Source organism: Pinus tabuliformis, chromosome 1_2 (genome assembly GCF_031772625.1).
Source record: "Pinus tabuliformis cultivar Carrire ecotype Pingquan chromosome 1_2, CPIR1, whole genome shotgun sequence".
Lineage (NCBI taxonomy): Eukaryota > Viridiplantae > Streptophyta > Pinopsida > Pinales > Pinaceae > Pinus > Pinus tabuliformis.
The window spans coordinates 796,025,668-796,051,826 of record NC_142298.1 but is presented as its reverse complement, the minus strand read 5'-3'; the positions used below and the strand labels follow the sequence as shown (position 1 = coordinate 796,051,826).

The 26,159-nt window shown below is 37.2% G+C and overlaps 1 protein-coding gene across 2 annotated transcripts in view; it reads right to left on the bottom strand.

Moving 5' to 3' along the window:
- FHY1 (Haloacid dehalogenase-like hydrolase (HAD) superfamily protein) overlaps positions 1–26,159 on the bottom strand; it is a 389,630-nt gene that overhangs the window by 273,523 nt on the left and 89,948 nt on the right. The window lies entirely within an intron of this gene.

The following is a 26,159-nucleotide window of genomic DNA, read 5'->3' as shown; positions in this document are numbered from 1 at the left end:
AGTCTGCTAGATTATAGTTGTGTCGCAGAACTGGGTGTTCTATGAGGGTCTGTGTTAAGTGGGTTCATCCTTTTGAGATGTAAATTGTAAAAAAATCATGATGTAATGTGTCCTGAGGGTTGAGAAATGTTTTAAATCCCCTCGTGAGTCCTAAGTCCTAGGTCCTAGGTGATTTTTCCAATGGCTTAGTTCGATGATCCATTTAAAAAATGAAATAAAATAATAAAAGATTAAAAATTTAAAAATTTAAAAAATGAAATAAATAAATAAAAATAATAAAAATTCAAAAAATAATAATAAAAAATAATTTTAAAATTTTAAAAATAATAATAATAAAATTAATTGAATAAATCGACGGATGAGATCAAGAGATGTCTTGATTCTCATCAACGGTCGAGATCATTTTTACATGGATCAATCGAACTAGCCGTTGGAGCATTTCCTTTAAATAGGGTGCTAGGAGTCATTTTCAGATTCATCGGATCTGTGAGTCAGATACTGAAGAAGCTCTCTTGTAAATCTGTTTCTGGTTAATAAAAGAAGACTTTGGGGTCCATATCTTGCTGGTGTTACTCTCTTGGAATGCTGTGAGATCATTTCATTTTCTGCATATGTTATTTTCAGCCATTAATAATAGCTTTTCCTAGAGTATTGTGAGCACAGGTATCTTGTTCACTTGCTGGGGTTTAGGTGCTGTTAGGGTTTCTGAAGTAATGGCAGGTATCTCCATTACTGTTTGAGATCTAGCAGCATTTTTGCCCTCTTTGTTGACGGTTGTTTTGAGCTGTGCAGAAAACATTTTCTGAAGGAATTTTGTGGGCGTTCGGGGAAGTTCTCGGCTGAACCAGCCAACTCCCGCAAGCATTTTTTGCTGAGCCCAGTTGGATTTGATCCTGGGTCTATCATTCGGTTTATTTTTCTAAGTTTGCATGAGAGATTTTCTGAAGTTCTTCACAGTGACGATCTGAAATTTCTGTTCTTTAAATGTTTTCCGTGCTTACTGCTGAATCTGGCTTTTAAGGGGCCAAATCTGTAAATTAATCAGCTGTCTTAGGGTTTCAATTTTCTCTGATCTAGGGTTTCATTTTTTTTTTCTGTTCTAGGGTTTCAGATTTTTGTTAAATTTTCATTAGGGTTTTGTCTCCTTGCAATTGCAGGACTGCCGTCAGAGATCATTCACGCATTTTCTTCCTCCTGCTGAGTATCATCGTTTCGGCTCCTTGGGTTCTTCGAATGTGTACATATCTGCGCAGTGCTCAGATCAAAATCATTTAATGTTTTGAAAGATTTTGCCAGAGGCGTCTCTGTCTGCATTTCGAGCAGTTTCCACACGGATTTCTCACGAGTCATATCATAAGAGCCATATTTACCGCCGGCAGCAACAGTTACGATTCGTCACCACAGTCAATCTCAGATTTTTTCCTCTTCGCTGGTGGCCATCCGCATCTCCCTCAGCTGCTTGCGGATCTCTATTCATCCTTTCTCTGCCATTGGGTGTCCGAGTTTGTAAAGCCAACGGATCCAGTAAATAAGCATTTCAAAATTTTATCTTATTTACGCCACAGAAATAGCGTTTACGAGTTTTACGGCTAGTATCATGGTGGTTTGTCTGCAATCTCAGCTTCTATTAGATCTATCGTTTCTGCATATAAGGTTCTGAAAATCCAAAGAACGCATCGAAAGGGCATCTTCAGGCCTCAGGGTATCCGCAGACAGCTCCAACTCACATCCGTCATCGTTGTATGGAGGTACTAACACGCCCAGGTCAGGTAAATTGCGGCTCAGTCTCTTTCCTTCGACCCTGCACATCGTATAACAACTGCGTCACGGTAGATTTCTTCACCATAACTGCTTTTAATCTTCACTGCAGTCGACTGTAAAAAAGGAATTATTCTGCTTCGATGCTGGTTTTCTTTCCTCCGTGGCCGAGAGGTAGTTGTTTCGGCGGCTTGGTTTTGCACGTCCTCAGCCTGCGGATCGATTGCCAGGTAGTTTCCAATCATTCACGCTCAGGTAAGTCGAAATCTGCGTTGGATTTTTTGACTGTTTCATTGCCGTCTTTCGATTTTTTTTTTTTGCCGCGTCTCACACCTGAGCCATATCGCGTTTATGCAGTGGATTGTTCTAATGTATGGTTGCGTTTTGGTTTTTGTCTTGTTTTTATTTCATGGGTATGTTTCGATTAGGTTTAAATTTTGTATAGTTTTTTTTTTTATATATAGATTTCTATCTAGTCGTAGAATTTAATTTGATTCTAATTTTTAGATTTAGTTTGTAAATAATTCCATTCATAACTTTCGCGTAGTTTAGTTTAGGAATGAATCTTTGTTAAAGTTACATTTAGATTTTAGTTAGATTTTATTTTTTGATATCTAGAGTTTTAAAGTTATTTTAGATTTTAGTTTAGATTTTTTTTTTTAATTTTTTTAGGATTTTTATAATATAAAAAAATAAAAAAAAATAAAAAATAATTTTTTTTTTTTTTTTTTTTTTTTTTTAGATTTTCATAGTTTAGATTTTTTACTTTTAATATAAAAAATAAAAAATATTTTTAATGAGTTCTTTTTAGGGTTTTAGTTTAGATTTAGAATTTTCATTTAAAAAAAAAAAAAAAGGTATAATTTTTTTTTTTTTTTTTTTTTTTTGGAAAATTCTCTTCGTCAGATCCAGTTATTTTTCGGGAACTGTCTTTCATACTGAGATCTAATTTTTCAAGCCGAGATGCGAAATTGATATTTGGTTTATGATTCGTGGTGGTTTAAAGCATTCATTTTCTGAGAGTTTTCAATTGCCGGATATCGTTTTGGTCATGTGATTTAGCTGATTCCTTTCAATGACAAATGATTGCTATTCACGGTTCATCTTTCTTATCATTTAACAAGTAATCATTGAAATAATAATCTCTTAAGGCACTGGTCTGTTAAATTAATCAAATCATTTTAGTGTTTATCTTAATCGTGTCTCGTGTCTCCCACCCAACTGTTTGGCAGTTGGTCTTCATTATCTCGCAGGGTCTACCCCCCTTAGCCGCGGGAGACAGGGTTAAACGGAGGGATCGGGGATCAGAGTGACAGCCCCCGGTCCGAGAGTTGTCGTGTCAATTTGCGCGACAACATTTTTTGGCGCCGTTGCCGGGGACGGAGTTTTTCTGTTCCTGGATTTTCATCGACATTCATCTTCTCATCTTCTCATCTCTCATTTGAGCTGGCAGATTCAATATTTTGGCATCTTTTCATCCCATATCAGCAGCATCTCTTGGGTTTGTTTCTTGTTTGGGTGGCGACTCCATTTTCTTATTTTTCCCAGACAAGAAGCCTACCGCATATCTGTTTGTTGATTGCTTCTCGGATCTTAGAATCAGATTTGTTGTTCAAGTGGCGACTCCACTTCTTTCATCTTTTGATTTTCTTGAGCAAAGATCTAGTTCTATCATCCCTTATTGTTCATCATGGATTATTCGTTTAAACCATGTCGTTTTACTCACCGTCTCCATGATTTTCCGGAGGAGGCCCTTCCTGAATTGCCTATTTTTTCAGATGGTGATCCAATCGCTGCTAAAAGGCATATTGACCTGTTTATTCGCTTCATGATCATATATTGCAGACCCCCTCAGTTTCATCATGGTGATATCAAAATGCGTCTATTTGTCCTTTCTTTAGAAGATGATGCTTTGAATTGGTTTAACAATTTTCCTAAGGATTCTTTCTCTTCTTTGGCTGATATTATCAATGCTTTTGAAGATAGATATGGTTATCCAAACAGCTTGCCTTCTTCCTCCAAAATTGTGCAACAGAATGTAAGTAATTTGATAGGAGGTCCAGCTGAAAGATCCCAGGACGATTCTTCATGTCAAAATGTGTCATCCACCGAAAATACTGCAGATCAAGTTCATGATAATGAAAAATCAGGGGCAAATGACAATGAAAAAGAAGAGCAAAAGCAAATTATACGAGATCTAATGATGCTGGTAAGAAATATGGAAATCAATCAAACTAATTATGTCAATGATGTGAAAACTTTATGCACTCACCTGGAGAAACGTAATAGAGAGATTGAGGTCACGCAAAGTCACCATGCTAAAGAAATTGAGGCCATAAAAACTAAATATGAAACAGAAATTCGAAACATGCATAGCAAGATGTCAGTCTTAGAGGAAAATATGGTGACCATGAAAGCTGATTATGATAGGGAAATTGACTCTATGCAAAATAAGTTATTCACTATGGATGAGGAAATGACTATAATGACATTCAATCATAACAATCAGTTGGCTGACATGCAAGCAAATCACAGAGAAGAAATAAATTCCATACAGCACTGCTTGATGAACATAAAGGAAGGAAATGTTAAAGTAATAAAGGACATGCAAGAATACCATGCCAGACAAATCAATGATATAAAGGTTAAACACTCTAGACAGATGGATGCCATTAGAATGCAGGTTCAAGGGTTTCAGCAATTGGAAAATGAGAGAAACCAGGGAACATCAACAGATCAGGAGCCTTCTCATTTGTTGCAACAAGATTCATCTTATTATTGGGAGGCTGTTGATTCGATTGAAAGATGGTTGATTGAAGGTGATCCAGACAGACTTAAGAATGATAAAGATCAGATGCAAGATGAAGAAAAACATAGCACGCATATCTTACATACTTCATCTGATAGCCTTGAAACAGAAAGTACCAGGTCATCAGTAATTCAACCAGCCAGAAAGAAGAAGCGCAAGAGAAAGAAGATAAGACGAAGATTTGATACATCAGACGGCCGTGAGCAGCTTGATTTTCGGATAGGAAAAAGTCCTACCATATGCAAAATTGGACATGGCACATCCGACAAGCAGCCCACAGATTTGCCTGAAAGCAGGCAAATGCTCAGTATGCACTATATTGAAAACATCTGATGCCGTAGGGCATCCTTTTGTATCGTATTTCTAACCCTACTCCTTGTTTTTCCGCATTTTCGTTTCTGCTTTAGATAGTTAATAAATGAAGAGCTTTTTTTTTCTTTTTCCTGTGCTTAATGTATATGCTGATTTTTGGATGGACGCTACTTATTTTTGTGTTGTATTGATGCAGATTCTGGATTCTCACATTCCTGCAAGCAGCAACGTGTCCCCAAGTAGAGCCAGATGTTGACCACTACTGGTCAACTACCCATGCAGTACACCCCCCTTTTCTCGGCAAAAAGGGGCAGCACCTGAGCAGCATGTCCGTGCCATCCTGCCATCATCAGCAGTTTGATCTTTTTGATTGTAAACCCAGTCTGCATGTATTAACTGTAAATAATCTTAGCAGACATGAAGTCATGTATGTAATTTGCCTAGGTGGACCTAACTTTCTGTTGATGATCTACGTCCCGGAAGGTTTTTTGTCTCACCGATCCACGGATCGGCAGAGTTTTCCTTCAAACCTGACCCCAAAGCCGGGATGGATTCCGTCATCAGAAAGTTTGGGAGAGTCTTATATGTTAGTCTGCTAGATTATAGTTGTGTCGCAGAACTGGGTGTTCTATGAGGGTCTGTGTTAAGTGGGTTCATCCTTTTGAGATGTAAATTGTAAAAAAATCATGATGTAATGTGTCCTGAGGGTTGAGAAATGTTTTAAATCCCCTCGTGAGTCCTAAGTCCTAGGTCCTAGGTGATTTTTCCAATGGCTTAGTTCGATGATCCATTTAAAAAATGAAATAAAATAATAAAAGATTAAAAATTTAAAAATTTAAAAAATGAAATAAATAAATAAAAATAATAAAAATTCAAAAAATAATAATAAAAAATAATTTTAAAATTTTAAAAATAATAATAATAAAATTAATTGAATAAATCGACGGATGAGATCAAGAGATGTCTTGATTCTCATCAACGGTCGAGATCATTTTTACATGGATCAATCGAACTAGCCGTTGGAGCATTTCCTTTAAATAGGGTGCTAGGAGTCATTTTCAGATTCATCGGATCTGTGAGTCAGATACTGAAGAAGCTCTCTTGTAAATCTGTTTCTGGTTAATAAAAGAAGACTTTGGGGTCCATATCTTGCTGGTGTTACTCTCTTGGAATGCTGTGAGATCATTTCATTTTCTGCATATGTTATTTTCAGCCATTAATAATAGCTTTTCCTAGAGTATTGTGAGCACAGGTATCTTGTTCACTTGCTGGGGTTTAGGTGCTGTTAGGGTTTCTGAAGTAATGGCAGGTATCTCCATTACTGTTTGAGATCTAGCAGCATTTTTGCCCTCTTTGTTGACGGTTGTTTTGAGCTGTGCAGAAAACATTTTCTGAAGGAATTTTGTGGGCGTTCGGGGAAGTTCTCGGCTGAACCAGCCAACTCCCGCAAGCATTTTTTGCTGAGCCCAGTTGGATTTGATCCTGGGTCTATCATTCGGTTTATTTTTCTAAGTTTGCATGAGAGATTTTCTGAAGTTCTTCACAGTGACGATCTGAAATTTCTGTTCTTTAAATGTTTTCCGTGCTTACTGCTGAATCTGGCTTTTAAGGGGCCAAATCTGTAAATTAATCAGCTGTCTTAGGGTTTCAATTTTCTCTGATCTAGGGTTTCATTTTTTTTTTCTGTTCTAGGGTTTCAGATTTTTGTTAAATTTTCATTAGGGTTTTGTCTCCTTGCAATTGCAGGACTGCCGTCAGAGATCATTCACGCATTTTCTTCCTCCTGCTGAGTATCATCGTTTCGGCTCCTTGGGTTCTTCGAATGTGTACATATCTGCGCAGTGCTCAGATCAAAATCATTTAATGTTTTGAAAGATTTTGCCAGAGGCGTCTCTGTCTGCATTTCGAGCAGTTTCCACACGGATTTCTCACGAGTCATATCATAAGAGCCATATTTACCGCCGGCAGCAACAGTTACGATTCGTCACCACAGTCAATCTCAGATTTTTTCCTCTTCGCTGGTGGCCATCCGCATCTCCCTCAGCTGCTTGCGGATCTCTATTCATCCTTTCTCTGCCATTGGGTGTCCGAGTTTGTAAAGCCAACGGATCCAGTAAATAAGCATTTCAAAATTTTATCTTATTTACGCCACAGAAATAGCGTTTACGAGTTTTACGGCTAGTATCATGGTGGTTTGTCTGCAATCTCAGCTTCTATTAGATCTATCGTTTCTGCATATAAGGTTCTGAAAATCCAAAGAACGCATCGAAAGGGCATCTTCAGGCCTCAGGGTATCCGCAGACAGCTCCAACTCACATCCGTCATCGTTGTATGGAGGTACTAACACGCCCAGGTCAGGTAAATTGCGGCTCAGTCTCTTTCCTTCGACCCTGCACATCGTATAACAACTGCGTCACGGTAGATTTCTTCACCATAACTGCGTTTAATCTTCACTGCCGTCGACTGTAAAAAAGGAATTATTCTGCTTCGATGCTGGTTTTCTTTCCTCCGTGGCCGAGAGATAGTTGTTTCGGCGGCTTGGTTTTGCACGTCCTCAGCCTGCAGATCGATTGCCAGGTAGTTTCCAATCATTCACGCTCAGGTAAGTCGAAATCTGCGTTGGATTTTTTGACTGCTTCATTGCCGTCTTTCGATTTTTTTTTTTTTTGCCGCGTCTCACACCTGAGCCATATCGCGTTTATGCAGTGGATTGTTCTAATGTATGGTTGCGTTTTGGTTTTTGTCTTGTTTTTATTTCATGGGTATGTTTCGATTAGGTTTAAATTTTGTATAGTTTTTTTTTTTTTTATATAGATTTCTATCTAGTCGTAGAATTTAATTTGATTCTAATTTTTAGATTTAGTTTGTAAATAATTCCATTCATAACTTTCGCGTAGTTTAGTTTAGGAATGAATCTTTGTTAAAGTTACATTTAGATTTTAGTTAGATTTTATTTTTTGATATCTAGAGTTTTAAAGTTATTTTAGATTTTAGTTTAGATTTTTTTTTTTAATTTTTTTAGGATTTTTATAATATAAAAAAATAAAAATAAAATAAAAAAAAAAATTTTTTTTTTTTTTTTTTTTAGATTTTCATAGTTTAGATTTTTTACTTTTAATATAAAAAATAAAAAATATTTTTAATGAGTTCTTTTTAGGGTTTTAGTTTAGATTTAGAATTTTCATTTTAAAAAAAAAAAAAAAAAAAAAAAAAAAAGGGTATAATTTTTATTTTTTTTTTTTTTTTTTGGAAAATTCTCTTCGTCAGATCCAGTTATTTTTCGGGAACTGTCTTTCATACTGAGATCTAATTTTTCAAGCCGAGATGCGAAATTGATATTTGGTTTATGATTCGTGGTGGTTTAAAGCATTCATTTTCTGAGAGTTTTCAATTGCCGGATATCGTTTTGGTCATGTGATTTAGCTGATTCCTTTCAATGACAAATGATTGCTATTCACGGTTCATCTTTCTTATCATTTAACAAGTAATCATTGAAATAATAATCTCTTAAGGCACTGGTCTGTTAAATTAATCAAATCATTTTAGTGTTTATCTTAATCGTGTCTCGTGTCTCCCACCCAACTGTTTGGCAGTTGGTCTTCATTATCTCGCAGGGTCTACCCCCCTTAGCCGCGGGAGACAGGGTTAAACGGAGGGATCGGGGATCAGAGTGACAGCCCCCGGTCCGAGAGTTGTCGTGTCAATTTGCGCGACAACACAACCCTTGCATCGAAGGGAGAACAGGGGAAAAAAAAGACGAAAGAATGACATCTCCAAGGTGAAATGTTTCAGATGTGGCGAGATGGGCCACTATGCATCCCAGTGTCCTTTGAAGAAAAAGGACAAGGATGAGAAGCATGATTCTAAGGTTGCAGCTGCAAAGATTGAACAGGAGGAGGAATTTGCCATGACAGCCAAGATACCTCCAGGAGGGAGGTGGGCTGATATAGAACTGTGGTTCGACAGAGCTACAAATGGGCAGGATCCTTGAGGAGCCCACCTCTTGGATCATCACCTTGCTACGGGAGCCCAATTTTGCAATAGCAGGATGGACTAGTGTCGGATGGTGTCGAGGATTGTAGAGGAGACAGTTACAGTGGCTAGGAGCATCAGAGTCTGAGCAGTGCAGAGCAGAGTTGACAGTTGTGTAGATGGCACAGAGCAGAGGTCAGCAACAACGTAGTAGATTCAGAGGGTCAGCGCAGAGATTAGCAACAATCAATTCCAACATTCATGTAATATAATACTGAAAACAGTTAGTTTAGTAATTTTTGATGTTTTTCAATTGCTTCACTGAGTTGCAATACGGATGCAGTGTTAACAGTGGCAGTGCTAGCAGCATAGCAGATGCAACATTTGAGAGGGAGTTGTAGTACAGATGTAGCATTGATAGTGGCAGTGTCAAAGGTAGCAGTACAGTTGCAGCGGCAGTGCAGTACTTGGTGGACAGCATGTCAGACATAGCACAGAGGACAATGCTTCAAAGTCAAAGCAGTATGCAGCAGCAGTATATTGCTACAACACATTCCTCGCTAAGAGGGAGTGTTGATTTGGGGTAGCATCGGATGTGCTCTAAGCCTCAAATTTTGCAAGGAGGCTTGGGCACATACATTCCAAAGAACCGAAAAGGCATTTTGCGAAATTCCACCCATAAATGATTTTATTAAAATAATTAATATTTTTAATGGGGTTCCTAAGTCTAAACTTAGGAAAATTAAAATATTAATGGGTATTAATTTAATCATGGGTGAAACTTCTAGAAAAAGACATGGATCAAGCCAAAACGATCTGAGCCTTTGATTAAGATTTAATCTAGGTCATTAGTTGTCCAACAAGAAGATATAAGAATGGGCTTGAGGGTCATTTGTAAAACACACTGAGAGATCAAGAAAATCGATTTTCTGAAGTGAGAAGTTCTCAAGAGGAAAATCGATTGAGGAGATTTCTTATAGCAGAGGGGCAAGAATAGCTTCCGGAGAGTGATTTTTCTCAATCGAATAATCATTAGCAGAAAGAGGCAGAAGGTAATCCAACAATGGCAGCGCTGAGCCAAAAGCGTTGACGCAGATCCATGCAAAGGCAGCGCAAAAGCTAGTGAGTATTCCGAAATTTGCAAAGGAATTTGATTTTCAGAAGTCAGGAGTCAGGGTGTGAGACAGGGAGGCAGAAATCGAATCTCCTGGGCAGCAAATCGACCAGCCAGAGAAGCGACGCAACACCCAAAGAGCTTGACGTTGGACTGACACAAAGGCAACCAGAAAAGCAGAGGGGGCAGTCAGTTTGGGGCTGGATCAACCAACATTTCCAGTGACAGTGTGAGGTAACCTCACAAGTATTTCTGCCAGTATTTCTCTCTGTAACTGAATAACCCTGTGAGGTATTCAGATATGTATTCAGAATTTGCTACTGCTTAATAATAATAAACTCTCAGAGCTGTCGCACCAGTTTTCCTGCATCGAGTCTTTCCGGGGACTATTGTAAAAAAATAGCGGTGTCTTATGTGTTTCTATTTCCTTGCTCAGTTTCTATGTTTCAGAATCATATTTAACTTGGTGTAGGTTGCTTCAGTAATTTGCTTCGATATTTCAAGAAGAAATCTGAAATAAGTTTGTAATGTAATTTACAATCTAGAAGTAGATTCATCTGGTTGCAGTAGGATTTTTGAGATTGTTAGATCTAGGCATTTTCACGTTGTGTGTGTGCTAGAATTTCTCAATGTCTAGTATTTTATTTTCTGCAGTATTTTTATGGCGAAAATTGAAGTTGTGATTTTATTCAATGTTTGCCATAGCAAATAAACTGCATAATTAAATTTACATTTAGAAGAATAATTTCTAGTTACTGCAATAGATGAAATTTTCACACAGCATATGAGGGTTTTATTATTATATGAAGCAATGAAATCTGAGTACAAAAATCTAGATACCAAACTGGCAATCGTTAGCAAAATATCTGGCCAAAAATAAGAGAGACAAATTTTGTCTCACCCGACACTAATCTCAACTCCGAAAATGACTCAAATTCACTACTTTAACACCCCTGCATTAGCCTTTGCGCTGCCTCTACGCAGGCCAATTTTTACTACCTCTAGAACTGCTTTGATGTTATCGTATTGCCTGACTCAGCCTCCAATAATGATTTGCTTGGCCCTCTGGAAACTTTTCCCAACCTCCAGCAATTGAATCCTCTTCCTCTCTAGCTAAATCAAACCCTCCTCTGAAGCTGCCTACACAAGCCCTGCGCAGCCTCACTGAGGAATATCTTGACCCTCTTGCTATTGACTCCCCGACACTGGAAATCCACCGAAAATCACTTATGTTGCTCCCTCTCACTTTTACCTTCTTGCTCGAACTCTTCTTCCCTGCCCTACTACTACAGCTGGATAGCTCGATCTGCCAAGGAACTCACTCTCCTAGTGTGTTTATCTCCATCCCCATTGTCCTGCTCTTAGAATCTCTCATTGGTGAACCAACAACCATGATTAGATATCCATCAACGACTAAGATCATCTCAAACTCAATCCATGTGAGTTTCTAGAGCATTCTTGTCTTTCCTTAATTAATTCCTATTAATTAACTAGTTTTCCTAAGTTAAACTTAGGAAAAATTTAAATGATGGTTAACTAATTTAATTAGGGTGTTTTACAAGCTTACCTCACAAAACCTTTTCTGGGTTTTGAAGATCCAGTGTTCTTAGCCTTTTTGACACAAATCGATACTAGAACACTTGTCTAATGCTACAAAAACTAACACTCCCTCTTAAAGAGGAAGTTGTTCTCTCCCATAACATCTTCCCTCACGTTGTTGATGTCTGATAACTGTGACAGCCTATCTCTTCCCACCAAGCTACTGCACATACTCTGATTCATTTGCTACTTTGTAGTTGAATCACCCTGCATCTGCATTGTTGACACTGCACTACTACCAACTCTGCTTTGTGTTGCAATTGATCTCATGCTGTTATTGCTACTGCAACTGAGAACAAAACTCTAAATCAATTGTCATTGTACTGGCTTTGCATCTGTCTCCTAATTCTCTGACTACAACTTTCTACTAAGTAACTATTTGTGCCTTGACTAGTTTTGTGCCCCTCAATAATTGAATGCAACTATCTCTCAAGATTTGACTGCGCCATGCTGACACTGATCCATCTGCACCTAAACATGGTGGGACTTTGTAGCAATGGAATGATCCAAGAGGAAGCTCTTGTCCAATGCTATCCTCCTTGGACCTTGTCCATAATCTCTATAACTCTAGGAACTAGAGTTTAAGGTTTCCCCACCTCTCTCTTGGAGGTATAGTTGCACACAAAGCGAATTCGTCCTCCAACTTGTTTCATATGTTATCAATCTCTGTCGAAGTTGTTTCCTGCGCTTCCTTCTTCTTCTTTTCCTTCTCCTTCTTGGGACATTGAGTATTGTAGTAACCAAACTCACCACATCTGAAGCACTTAATCTTCGACAAATCATTCTTCTTCTTTTCTTCTCCCTTTGAGCCTTGTTCCTAATTGGGACTTTTCTTTGCCTTCCCTTTTGACGTAAGGGCTACATTTCCCTCGTCCTTCACACTCTTTGGTCCTTTGCAACTGTTGTCGTTGATGTTACTCTCGATAAGAACAAGCCTCATATCTTCCTGAGTGAAGTCAACCCATAAATGATCCCAACTAGGTAGTTGATCTTGTCCAGTGATACCTTGGAAGAAACTTGCCCACTTCTTGGTGAAACCGTTGAGAGTTTTATACAAACTAGCTCATTCTCATGAGTTGTCTCTCCAATTGCTACAAGCTCATCTTGGACATTCTCAATTCTAGTGAGAAAAGGAGTGATTCCTTCACCCTTCTACATCCTAGTGGTTCTCGGCGTCTCTTTTAAGAACATCTTCCAATTCTCAGAAGGATTATGGAAAAGCATTGTGACAGTATCCCACATTTCTCTAGCAGCAATCTTGCCAGCTAGATGTGAGACTATATGATCTCGAACTCCATCGAGGATCATCTTCTTTGCCTTGGCCATCTCCTTATTTTAGTTCTCTAGCTACTGCAGATCTGTATGTATGGCTATAACTCTTTCTATATATATCTTCAGACCATGCTCATCTAACAAGAAAGTCATTATGGATTTCCAAATACAATAATTAGAGACACCATCAAGCACATCCTAATCTCAAAGTCCTATTGAGGCCATTTCTACAAAATTCAAATTTGGGAAAATAAACAGGGATCTCATTCCTTTTGCTTGGCTACCTGCTCTACTACTCGCACTCCATCCTAGAATGGGCATATCTACTTGTTTCTACTATCTTCTGATATGGAAATCTCGGATTTCCTCCATAGAACTGAATCTGGAAACCCTCAAGGAAAATTTGGAAAATTCATTTCTATGTGTGCTTCTTTTTTGTTCCACCCAACATTGATTTGCTACTGCAAAATTGCTGCAAAATCACTATGCCCGCATCTGTTCAACAAAATTGTTGATCTTCTCACCGGAACTGCTTCCCAACATTACCACTGCTTGCAAATCAATAAAACTGAGGCTCTTCAAATTTTTTATTGCCTACAAACTGAAATCGAACCCCTGCCTCTGCTAATTCACACTCCTGGCTAGCCTCTGCTTAGATCCAGAAATTTTTCCCAGAGACTCCCTTGCAAAGTTTCTCCCTCGTCACTGAGCCACTAATCTGTCTTCAAACTCGCTCTGACACCATGTGAAATTTTCATCTATTGCAGCAACTGGAAATTATTCTTCTAACTGAATATTATTATGTGCAGTTTATTTGCTATTACAGCAAACAACGAATAAAATCACAACTACAGTTTTCACCAAAAATAAAATGCACTCCAAAAACAAATCTGGAACTGAGACATTAGAGCACATACAAATTTGGAACGGATTTACCAGAGGCCTTCGTATTCTTTTCTAATTCTTCAGCTATAGCATGGGTAGCAGCTAAATCAATTGCATTAAACACGTCTTATCTCATACGATGTGTCAACACTAAAGGCCTTGTTACTCCTACGGCCTACACCTACCTATAGCTTAGTGAGAAAATTCTTCAAACTCACAAGGTGTGGTTGGTGGTAGGGAACTCAAAGAAGGGGTTGTCACACTGTTCTCGACTCTCTCCATCTAAGCTATCTCCTAGGTTAGCTAAAGGGGGTGGTCCCTAATGAAAAGTTAAGTTAAAAGTGATATGAGGTTCTAGGAGAGTGTTATAGTGAAAATTGATTACTTTTAATGATCTATGAGCAAAATATGATATGAGCAATAACAATGAAAATCATTAACATGAGGAAACCATAAAACTAGTGCCTTATAAAGAATTTGCTCAACAAAATAAAAGATACATTTGCTCAAAGTAAAGATGGAATGCTTCCAATAATGAAAGCAAAGTAACCCTGAAATGCAAACAAAAGATGTTAGCACAAGATATTTGTAAGATATAAAATCAATTCATGAATCAAAACATATCTTGCCAAAACTCAACAATTAGAAAATTTACTTTAAAAAGGTAAAATAAGAGATGCTAAATGTTAAATCAAGATGTCAATATGGAATTAGACTTGAGCATGAAATGAAAGCACTTATTACCAATTTGAAGAATCACAATACTTACTTTGAAATGCTTTTTAAAAATAAACTTTACAATATAACAACTCAAAACATCAAGAGACAAGTAAAGTAAATGTGACGGAAATGAATGAAATGAAAGCACTTATTACCAATTTGAAGAATCACAATACTTGTTTTGAAATCTTTCTTAAAAATAAACTTTGTAATATAACAACTCAAAACATCAAGAGACAAGTAAAATAAATGTGATGGAAAATTCTCTTGGTTAATTTTATTAACTAACTCTACAATAATATTTCAATTGAACTCTTCAATCCTCGAACTTCAAACTCAGCCAAAGTTTTGGGCCTCAAAGTGAAGAGTCCATAGAGTATAGGGTCCCTAAGATGTCTACTTAAACCAACTTATGTTGGAGATAAATTTTTAGTTAGGCTTAGAGCCTTCTTATACTAAAATGCCTAGATAAAGTTCAAATTGTGTCAATTCCCCAATTAAAATAATGTTACATGCAAATGCTTTGAAGAGAAATAAAATAGTTGCAAAACTTGAGAGACTAGAATGTAAATGAGCCCATATGTGTGCATCATTAAAGGGAAAATAGGCAAGCAAAATCAGTGTTGCAAACAATGTGATTAAATCGCAATTTTTTTCGCATAAACGCCGATTTTTTCGTCGATTTTTTTATTTGCAAAAAATCGCGATCCGATCCCAAAAACTCGTGACGAATGGAAACAGCGCATTGAAAGAGCCGATTTTAGGTTTTTTGTGTCATTATTTTCAGACAATGGGCAAGTTTGAGAGTTGAGGAGGAGAAGAAGTCATCTACAAGGGTAGAAGAGGATAAAAGCGAGAGAATTTAGCATCCCAAGCAAGAAAAATTCAAGTTTGGACCAAATTTCTTCAACAAAGCGTGGTTTCCAGATATGGACATCAAATTTGGCCCATTTTTTTTGTTTTTTTTTCTTGTTTTTGCTTGGGTTTCTATAACCCATTGATTTTCAATGATTTTTTAGTGGATTTGATTGTGTTTTTTTCATTTTTGTTGCATAGAGTGGAGAGGGTTCATTTTGGTCAAAAATGAAAAAACTTGATTGTTAGATTTATAAGTTTAATTTCTTCTCGTGCCCTAGTTGTTTTGCATCATTTTTGCTTAGGTTTGAATGTGCATTTTTTCCATTATTGTTGCATTGAGTTTAGGTTTTTTTTGTCAAAAATTCAATGTATTGTATGTAAGTTTTATTTTATTTTTTTAACTTACAATTCTTCTTGTGCCCTAGATTCAACTTCAAACTTCATTTTATGTTAAAACTTAAGAGTTCAACAAAATTACAACCATGCCAAGGAAATTGGACCCTCGGTGGGAATTTGGTGAACCTCATGGAGGGTTTGACAAATCAAATTTGACTTGCAAGTTGTGTGGGCATCATATGACAGAGGGGATATACAGATTGAAGTATCACCTTGCACAAATCCCTAAACATGAGGTAGGGCCTTGCACCAATACAAATCCAGAAATCATCCGAAGAGCCCTCAAATCATTGGGAGAAATAGAGCAAACCAAACTGTCCAAGTCAGCTCTGAAGAGTCAACTAGCATGGAGTAGAGTGTTAGGAAGAGAATATGAGAGTGGCATTGGTTCCACTTCAACATCAATATCTACAACCAACCTTGTAGTTGTCTCATCATATTTTGTTTTTAGAACCACCCCTATTTCACAACCATCTATCTCTTCAATTATTAAAAAAAAGGAGAAAGAAAAAGTTGACAAGTTGTTGGGCAAGTTTCTTCTTTGGACGGATATTTCTTTCAGCGTTGCAAAAAATAATCCATTTTTCCAACCTGTTGTTGATGTTATTGCAATTGATGGCCCAGGGTACAAAGTCCCTTCATATGATGACTTTAGAGGCCACATTCTTCAAAATGAAAAGGTTGACTGCACCAAGAGATTGGAGGAGTTTAGGGCATCATGGGAACACACAGGATGCACTGTGATGTCAGATGGTTGGACCAATCAAAAGGGTAGAAGCCTTATAAACTTCTTGGTTAATTGTCCCAAGGGGACAATGTTTATGAAATCTGTTGATGCATCTGCACATATTAAAGATGCAATATTATTAAGTGATTTGTTGAATGTGTTTATTTTGGAGGTGGGTCCAGAATATGTTGTCCAACTCATAACAGATAATGTTGCAAATTATGTTGATGCTAGAGAGACGCTTATAGAGAGGCATCTTACTTTATTTTGGACATCTTGCATTGTATTGTCGCACAGAGTGTCTAGACACCGCGACAACGCTCAGACCGGGGGCTGTCACTCTGATCCCCAATCTCTCCGTTTAAGTCATCTCCCTATAGCAGGCTAAAGGGGGTAGACCCTATGGATAATTTGGATGAAGGAGAACTAGCTGGGAATCAACCGGCACGGGAGACACGGCGAGGAAGTCAAATACTTGATTAAGGCTCAGCAAAGATTATAATTTGATTAAAAATGATTAATACCAGTGCCTTATGGAGTTAATGAAAACCAAGTAATTAATTAGTTGTTGCTGCTTATGAAGTAATTTAACGATTGCTTGAAAATATTTACAAAATATCTAACATGTAACGAGCATTATACAATCCAGACAATGATTAATTTCACAAGATGCAAGATATTCAAAAGATGCACAAAGTTCCAGCAATTAAATTTCAAAATGATCGAATACTTTAAATAACCACGAAACTTAAAACCTAACCACCTAGAAATTAAAATGATTATGCTTGAAATTCCAAATCTAGGAATTTTATCATTTTCCAATAGTTAAAATCTAGATAAAAAATTAAGCACATTTAACTATAGTAAAATGATGAATACTAATACCACAACAGAAAAAGGACATCAAAAGGAATTTCCAATTTTTAATTAGTATTTTTTTTAAATTAATTTTAAAAAAAAAAAAATTTAACAGAAAATCTAAACACAAATAAATCAAAACCCTAAGATTAACTTTTATGCTTTTTTAGGATTTTTATATTTTTTTTGTTTTATTTTTGCATTATTTGATTTGATTCAAAATAAAACTAAGCTAAACTAATACTAAAGACTAAAAGCTAAGCTAAAAGAAATCAAAAATAAAACTAACACCTAATCTATATATAACAAAAATGAAAATTTATAAAATCTAAATCCTAACTAAATAAAACTCAAATATAAATCTAAATCAAATAAAAATCTAACCTAGCCTAAAACTAAACCAACATACCCATATATCACAATAATAAAAATAAAAATAAACTGCATACCTACGCTAACCCTACGCATACATAAAAAATAAACAAAACCTAAATCAGATTTATTTATGCTTGGTGTTTACTATTTCAGATCTGTAGGTGGAAGGAGAGGAAAGCGTGAGGATGCACGACGGAGAGGTGGTCGACGGCGTCCTAAGAAGAGAAGGCTCCACAATGAATAGCAGCGATGGAGGGTTAGGAAATGCAAGGAGGATCGATGAACTGTGTATGTGGAGCTGGAGAGGTGCAACTGCAAAGAGGGGTAGATGATAAGCAGACGGCGTGTGAGCAATGAGCGAGGAGAACAATGTCGCTATCATGCAGGTTTGGCGTGAAGGTTGGACGACAGAGGGGGCGTGAATGAAGAGTATGCAACGCGCTGGTGTGTAAGTGGAAAATTGATAGCATGAGGTTAATGTTTGGTGGATGCAAGGTAGCGAAAACCTTGCAACGTGTGAGGATGAAGCTGCATGGAGCTGGAAAGAAATCGCTTGGACGTGGAGAAGATGAGGTTGCAATGAGGAGTTTGAAGACTGACGGACAGCGTAGAGGTTAATGGAGTAGTGCGTGGGGAATGAGGGATCCGTCGAGCGCAAGAGCAAACAGCGATAAAGGTGCGGATTTGACTGATTGAAGTGAAGGAGGGTTGGGACAGCTGACAAAACGATGTGGGATGGCAGCTTGATGGACGCAGGTAGCAAGGGAGCTGCGACAAGGAACAAAAATGGAGTTGCGTTGAAAGGTTTCAATGACTGTGGATGTAAGATGGGCAGAGAGAAATGCCGACACGCTGAGAGGGGAGGCGTATAGAGTAATGAAACGATGTTGCGTTTGCGGAGAAAAAACGCGAGCAGATATGGCAAATGCAGAATGAAGGAGAGTGCATGTATGGAGGAAGGGCTTGCAGCGCACAGGTGAGGGTCTGGACAACGCTCACCCTTAAAAAAAAATTCAAAATTTTTCTGCGAAAATGAAACCCCAGCAAACAGATAGCTTGGACAAACCCTCAAATTTCTTCAGAAAATTTGAAAATCCTTTGAAGAGTATCCCTGCAAAAATGATGCTGAGGCCAGATCTTACCCTCCAAGGCCTAGATCTGGCTTCGAAACAAGACTACACCTTCAGATCTGCAACCTGTAATGACAAAAACAAACACCCAGAAACAAAATATGCAAGAAACAAAACTAAAAACCCTAAAACCAGCTAAATAATTACAATATTCACAGTTTAAAGGCTCTAAATAGCCAGATTTATCAGTATGCCACAGAAATATTTTCAAAATTTTAAGTTCAATATGAGGTGCTTCAGAAAACCCTTCATGCATTCGCAATAGGAATTCTAATGATAAACCCGGGATCAAAACTAGCTGGGCTCTTCAGAAAATGCTTTTTCAGAAGTTGGCTGGTTCAGCCAAGAACTTCCCCGAACGCCCGATAATCTCAAAAAAAGGATTTCCTGTACAGCTTAATTCAACCATTAACATAGAGAGAGAAAACGAGAATGAAATTCAGATCTAATGGAGATACCTGCCATTATATTCAGAAATTAAACTATCATTCAAACCCCAATGATCAGACATGATACCTGTGTCTAAATCACTCTTCAATAAGCTAACATCAATGGCTGAAAGTAAATCTATGCAAGAAAATAGAACATCTTATAGCATTTCCCACAGAGTAACACCAGCAGAAATTAACCCCATAGTCTTTCTTTATTTTCACATGAAAAACGATTACAAAAGAGCTTTCACTCAGCACACGACTCCAAGGTCGAATCCTCTCAATGGACAACCGACTTCCTATTTATAGAAAAATTTCCCAATCGCTAGTTCGAGTGATCCTTGTCAAAGCAATCTCAATCGTTGATGAGGATCAAAAATCTTTTAAGCTCATCCGTCAAAATTAAAATAATGAGGAAATTCGAAATTACCATTTAAATGCAATTTAATTAATTCAAAAATTTAATTTTTGAATTAATTTCCTCAAAATTTTGACTTTGACTTAACCCTAGGGACCAAGGGCATAAAAGTTAGCAAAATAATCATTTAACCTTAGAAGACCCTCGATCTTAGCCTTTGGAAAATTTAAAATTACCTAAAACCTAGGACTTAGGACTTAGGACTTATGAGGATAAAATAATTTCTTAACCCTCAAGACACATGATTTTTACATCTCAAGGGGGAAAACCCATTTGATATAGACCCTCACAAACCATCCAGTTTTGCGACACAAACATAATCTAGCAGATCAAGCAATTTGTGATAAAATAACCTAACCAAATAGTTAGGATTATTCCCAAATCAATTTTACATAGACTCGACCTAGCACACTAGGACTCTCCTAAGATTCTAATGACAAAATCCATTCCGGCTTTGGGGTTAGGCTGAAAGAAAACTCTGCCGACCATGGGTCGGTGTGACAAAAAACCTTCCAGAACGTAAATCATCACTAGAAGCTTAGGTTTACCTAGGCAATTACATACATGACACAGATCTACTAAGATTATTTACAATTTACACATGCAGACTGGGTTTACAAAATAACATGAGTAGGCTAATGATGATAGTCGAATGGCACGGACATGTTTATGAAGCGATATCCCCTTTGCGAAAAAAGGGGGTGTACTACTACGGGTAGTTGACACGTGGTGGTCAACATCTGGCTCTACTTGGGGACTCGTTGCTGCATTAGAGGAATGTGAAAATCCAGAATCTGCATCCACGCAACACACAACAAAACATAAGTAGCGTCCATCCCAAAATCATCGTATAACGTTAAGCACAAGAAAGATATAAGCTCTTCATTTATTAACTATCTAGTAACATGAAAAGGTAAATCTAATCCTAAAATAGAAACGAAATGCTGAAAAGACAAGGAGTAGGGTTAGAAATACAAAGGATGCCCCATGGCATCAAATGCATTCAATATAGTGTGTACTGAGCATTTGTCTGCTTTCAAGCAAATCTGTCAGCTGCTTCTCGGATGTGCCATGTCCAATTTTGCATATGGTAAGACTTTTTCCTATCAGAAAATCAAGCTGCTTACGGCTATCTGATGTATCAAATCTCCTTTTCGTTCTCTTTCTCTTGCGTTTTTTCTTTGCGGAACATTCTGCTTCAAAACCCTCATATGTAGTATGTAAGATATGTGTGACATGTCTTTCTTCATTTTGCATCTAATCTTTATCATTTTTAATTTTATCTGGATCACCTTCAATTAACCATTTTTCAATCGAACCAATGACCTCCTCATAATAAGATGGAGCTTGTTGCAGCAGATAAGGAGGCTTATGATCTGTCGACGTTTCCTGGTTTCTGTCATCCTCTGACCGCTGTTGAAATTTTTGTACCTATATTGTAATGGCATCCATCTGGCTAGAGTGTTCAACCTTCATAGCACTGATTTCCCTGGCATGGTCTTCTTCCATATCTTTTATTACTTTATCGTTCTTTTCCTTTATGGTCATCAAGCAATGTTGCATATAGTTTATCTCTTTCTTATGATTTGCTTGCATGGTAGCCCACTGATTATAATCGAATGTCATGATATTCATTTCTACATCCATAGTTATTAACTTGTTTTGCATAGAATTAATTTCCCTATCATTATTAGCTTTCATGATTTCCATTTCCTTATCTCGCTTTTCCAAGTGGGTGTATAAAGTTATCATATCATTGGCATAATCAGTTACAAATTTTTCTTGATTGATCTCCATATTTTTTACCAGCCGCATTAGTTTTCTATAATTTGCTTTTGATTTTCCTTTTCATTGTCGACACTGATTTTACAATTTGTCCCTGCTTTTCCACTATCATGAATTTGATCTACAACGGTATAGGTGGATGGCACATTCTGATATGAAGAATTGTCTTGAAATCTTTCATCAATAGTTGGACCCTTCATAAGATTACTTTCATTCTATTGCACAATTTTAGGGGCACAAGGCGAGCTATCTTGATAAGCATATCTATCTTTAAAAGCATTGACAATGTCTTGTAAAGAAGTGAAAGAGTCTTCAGGACAATTATGAAACCAATTCAAAGCATCACCCTCTAAAGAAGACAAATAGATGCATTTTGACATCTTCATGATCATACTGAGGAGGTCTACAATATATGAACATTATACGAGAAAACCTGCATAGATGGTTTCTAACAGTGATTGAATCACCACCCGAGAACAAAGACAATTTAGAAATGGCCACTTTCGGAATATCATGGAGAACACCAGTAAAATGACATGGGGTAAATGAATAATCCATGATGAATAATGAGGGACCAAATGGATGATAGAGAGAGATCTCTGCTCAAGAAAATCAAGAGATGAAAGAAGTCAAGTCGCCACTTGAACATGAATCTAACTCTAGGATCTAAAAGGCAACAAACAACCAGATATAAGGGAGGCTTCTTGTCTGGGAAAAATAAATGAAAAGAAATGGAGTCGCCACCCAAACAAGAAACTAACTTAGAAGTCCAGGTGCTAAAGGTATAATTAAACGATAGGACAAAAGATAGGGCGATGAAAAGATCAAATGATGCCAAAAAATGTTGGCCGTTTGACAGGCTAATGAATAGCGGAAAAGATGAGATGATTGAAAAAATGAATGTCATGAGGACCAAGGACAGAAAAACTCTATCCCCGGCAACGGTGCCAAAAAATGTTGTCGTTGCTGGTTCAAATGAAAAGATGAGAAATGAGAACGATGATGATGAAATGTTGTTGAAACGCCGAGAATAAAATATCCCCAGCAACGGCACCAAAAAATGTTGTCGTTGTCGGCTAAAATGAATGATAGAATGATGAAATATAAATGATGAATGATGAATGTCGTGAGGACCAAGGACAGAAAAACTCTATCCCCAGCAACAACACCAAAAAATGTTGTCGCACAAAGTGTCTAGGCACCGCGACAACGCTCAAACCGGGGCTGTCACTCTGATCCTCGATTTCTCCGTTTAAGCCGTCTCCCTATAGCATGCTAAGGGGGGTAGACCCCATGGATAATTTGGATGAAGGAGAACCAACTGGGAATCAACCGGCTCGGGAGACACAGCGAGGAAATCAAATACTTGATTAAGGCTCAACAAAGATTATAATTTGATTAAAAATGATTAATACTAGTGCCTTATGGAGTTAATGAAAACCAAGTAATTAATTAGCTGCTGCTGCTTATGAAGTAATTTAACGATTGCTTGAAAATATTTACAAAATATCCAACATATAACGAGCATTATACAATCCAAGCAATGATTAATTTCACCAGATGCAAGATATTCAAAAGATGCACACAATTCCAGCGATTAAATTTCAAAATGATTGAATACTTTAAATAACCACGAAACTTAAAAGCTAACCACCTAGAAATTAAAATGATTATGCTTGAAATTCCAAATCTAGGAATTTTATCATTTTCCAATAGTTAAACTCCAGATAAAAGATTAAGCACATTTAACTATAGTAAAATGATGAATATTAATACAACAGAAAAAGGACATCAAAAGGAATTTCCAATTTTTAATTAGTCTTTTTTTTTAAATTAATTTTTTTTTTTATTTTAGAAATCTAAACAAAAATAAATCAAAACCCTACGATTAACTTTTATGTTTTTTTAAGATTTTTATATTTTTTTTTTGTATTATTTGATTTGATTTAAAATAAAACTAAGCTAAACTAATACTAAAGACTAAAAGCTGAGCTAAAAGAAATCAAAATAAAACTAACACCTAATCTATATATAACAAAAATGAAAACTTATAAAATCTAAATCCTAACTAAATAAAACTCAGAAATAAATCTAAATAAAATAAAAATCTAACCTAGCCTAAAACTAAATCAACATGGGTATATATCACAATAATAAAAATAAAAATAAATTGCATACCTACGCTAACCCTAAGCATACATAAAAAATAAACAAAACCTAAATCGGATTTATTTATGCTTGGTGTTTGTTATTGCAGGTCCGTAGGTGGAAGGAGAGGAAAGCGTGAGCATGCACGACGGAGAGGTGGTCAACGGCGTCCAAAGAAGAGCAGGCTTCGCGATGAATAGCAGCGATGGAGGGTTAGGAAATGCGAGGAGGATCAATGAACTGTGGATGTGGAGCTGGAGAGGTGTGACTGCGAACAGGGGTAGATGATAAGCAGACGGCATGTGAGCAATGAGCGAGGAGAAGACTGTCACTATTATGCAGGTTTGGCGTGAAGGTTGGACGGCAGAGGGGGCGTGAATGAAGAGTATGCAGCGCGCTGGTGTGGAAGTGGAAAATTGATAGCATGAGGATGATGTTTGGTGGACGCAGGGCAGCGAAAAACTTGCAACGTTTGAGGATGAAGCTGCGTGGAGCTGGAAAGAAATCGCTTGGGCGTGGAGAAGATGAGGCTATGATGAGGAGTTTGAAGACTGACGGACAGCGTAGAGGTTAATGGAGTAGTGCGTGGGGAATGAGGGATCCGTCAAGGGTAGAGAAAATAGCGACAAAGGTGCGGATTTCACTGATTGAAGCGAAGGAGGGTTGAGACAGCTGACAAATGATGTGGGATGGTAGCTTGATGGATGCAGGTAGCAAGGGAGCTGCGACAAGGAACAAAAATGAAGTTGCGTTGAAGGGTTTCAATGACTGCGAATGTAAGATGGGCAGAGGGAAATACCAACACGCTGAGAGGGGAGGCTGTGTTTGTGGAGAAAAGAAGCGAGCAGATATGGCAAATGCATAATGAAGAAAGGAGAGTGCATGTATGGAGGAAGGGCTTGCAGCGCACAAGTGAGGGTCTGGACAACTCTCACCCTTAAAAAAAAAATTCAAATTTTTTTTGCGAAAATGAAACCCCAGCAAACAAATAGCTTGGACAAACCCTCGAATTTCTTTAGAAAATTTGAAAATCCTTTTGAAGAGTATCCCTGCAAAAATGATGTTGAGGCCAAATCTTACCCTCCAGGGCCTAGATCTGGCTTCGGAACAAAACTACACCTTCAGATCTGCAACCTGTAATGACAAAAACAAACACCCAGAAACAAAATATGCAAGAAACAAAACTAAAAACCCTAAAACCAGCTAAATAATTACAATATTCACATTTTAAAGACTCTAAATAGCCAGATTTATCAATATGCTAAAGAAATATTTTCAAAATTTTAAGTTCAATACGAGGTGCTTCAGAAAACCCTTCATGCATCCGCAACAGGAATTCTAATGATAAACCAGGGATCAAAACCAGTTGGGCTCTTCAGAAAATGTTTTTTTGGGAGTTCGCTGGTTCAGCCAAGAACTTCCCCGAACGCCTGGTAATTTCAAAAAAAAAGATTTCCTGCACAGCTTAATTCAACCATTAACATAGAGAGAGAAAACGACAATGAAATTCAGATCTAATGGAGATCCCTGCCATTATATTCAGAAATTAAACTATCATTCAAACCCCAGTGATCAGACAAGATCCCTGTGTCTAAATCACTCTTCAATAAGCAAACATTAATGGCTGAAAGTAAATCTATGCAAGAAAATAAAACATCTTACAGCATTTCCCACAAAGTAACATCAGTGGAGCTTAACCCCAAAGTCTTTCTTTATTTGCATATGAAAAACGATTACAAGAGAGCTTTCACTCAGCACATGACTCCAAGGTTGAATCCTCTCAATGGACAACTGACCTTCTATTTAGAAAAAAAATTCCCAATGGCTAGTTTGAGTGATCCTTCTCAAAGCAATCTCGATCGTTGACGAGGATCAAAAATCTTTTAATCTCATCCGTCGAAATTAAAATAATGAGGAAATACGAAATTATCATTTAAATGCAATTTAATTAATTCAAAATTTTAATTTTTGAATTAATTTCCTCAAAATTTTGGCTTTGACATAACCCTAGGGACCAAGGGCATAAAATTTAGCAAAATAATCATTTAACCTTAGTCCCTAGACCTCTTAAAATTTAATTTTTTAAAGGACCTTCGATCTTAGCCTTTGGAAAATTTAAAATTACCTAGGACTTAGGACTTATGAGGATAAAATATTTTCCTAACCCTCAAGACACATGATTTTTACATTTTTACATCTCAAAGGGGAAAACCCATTTGATATAGACCCTCACAAACTACCCAGTTCTGCGACACAAACATAATCTAGTAGATCAAGCAATTTGTGATAAAATAATCTAACCAAATAGTTAGAATTATTCACAAATCACTTTTACATAGACTCGACCTAGCACACTAGGACTCCCCTGAGATTCTAATGACAAAATCCATTCCGGCTTTGGGGTTAGGCTGAAGGAAAACTCTACCGACCATAGGTCGGTGGGACAAAAAACCTTCTGGAACGTAGATCATCACTAGAAGGTTAGGTTTACCTAGGCAATTACATACATGACACAGATCTGCTAAGATTATTTACAATTTACATATGCAGACTAAGTTTAAAAAATAACATGAATAGGTTGATGATGATAGT